Raw genomic sequence first — 584 nt, 5'->3', positions numbered from 1 at the left:
ACAGTGGAGCTAAAACATTTTTTTATTAAATATTTAGTTAATACTTAGATACTAGCAACACAGTCTATAACACATGTTACAAACATTGCTTAACTTTGTAGATATGAAGAAAAGAAATAGTGGCAAAGTGTATGACCATGATGGGTTCAATTATTTATCCGTACATGGCAATTCATAAGTTATAACATGATGTGTTGTGTAACATCAGCAGTTTTGTATATTCAGTTCCTGATCCCGTTATCAACAGGGTTATGCTATCATGGCTATTATAGCAGTTATTCCTAACCTAGGTGTAAAGACCACACTTATTTTCTTTCAACAAAATGTAAATATATTTTTAACTGTAAGCATGTTTAACAACTATTGCTTTGTCGTTATATCTTGTCTTTTCATTTAAAATATTTCTAAATCTTCGCTACCGTAATTGAAGAGACAATAAAGTTATTGTTATTATTATGAACTATCTTGTCCGGCGCCGTGGCGTAGTGGTTATCGCGCCTGCCTGTAACCATAGGTAATGGGTTCAAGGCTCGTCGCTGCTACCATTGTGGGCGTATGTGTCCTTGGGCAAGACACTTAACGAC

Source organism: Ciona intestinalis, chromosome 2 (genome assembly GCF_000224145.3).
Source record: "Ciona intestinalis chromosome 2, KH, whole genome shotgun sequence".
NCBI lineage: Eukaryota > Metazoa > Chordata > Ascidiacea > Phlebobranchia > Cionidae > Ciona > Ciona intestinalis.
This window is presented reverse-complemented; position numbering follows the sequence as displayed.